General features: G+C 49.4%; 1 non-coding gene across 1 annotated transcript; it reads right to left on the reverse strand.

Moving 5' to 3' along the window:
- Positions 1-202: 202 nt before the first annotated feature.
- On the reverse strand, positions 203-275 carry Trnaa-cgc (transfer RNA alanine (anticodon CGC)). The gene has a single exon. It is a non-coding gene; the product is annotated as a tRNA-Ala (tRNA).
- Between the last annotated feature and the right edge of the window lie 336 nt (positions 276-611).

Here is a 611-nt window from a genome sequence, read left to right on the forward strand (position 1 = left end):
CAGATCGTCACCGGTAAGCCCTTAGAGTGGAGGAGGAGGAGATTAGTGTTTAACGTCCCGTCGACAACGAGGTCATTAGAGACGGAGCGCAAGCTCGGGTGAGGGAAGGATGGAGAAGGAAATCGGCCGTGCCCTTTCAAAGGAACCATCCCGGCATTTGCCTTAAGCGATTTAGGGAAATCACGGAAAACCTAGATCAGGATGGCCGGAGACGGGATTGAACCGTCGTCCTCCCGAATGCGAGTCCAGTGCGCTAACCACTGCGCCACCTCGCTCGGTCCTTAGAGTGGATTATAATCTTGATAGCTAGCAAGTAATTACAAAAGAAATGATCGCAGAGTTTTCCTAGACAGTGTCTGTTTGTAGAAAACAAAAAATGGTTCAAATGGCTCTGAGCACTACGGGACTTAACATCTGTTGCCATCAGTCCACTAGAACTTAGAACTACTTAAACCTAACTAACCTAAGGACATCACACACATTCATGCCCGACGCAGGATTCGAACCTGCGGCCGTAGCGGTCACGCGGTTCCAGACTGAAGCGTTTAGAAGCGCACAGCCACACCGGCCGGCGTAGAAAACAAGTAGCTGTATAATCGTATACACATTTT

This window comes from Schistocerca cancellata, chromosome 7, assembly GCF_023864275.1.
Source record: "Schistocerca cancellata isolate TAMUIC-IGC-003103 chromosome 7, iqSchCanc2.1, whole genome shotgun sequence".
In the NCBI taxonomy this organism is placed as follows: Eukaryota; Metazoa; Arthropoda; class Insecta; order Orthoptera; family Acrididae; genus Schistocerca; species Schistocerca cancellata.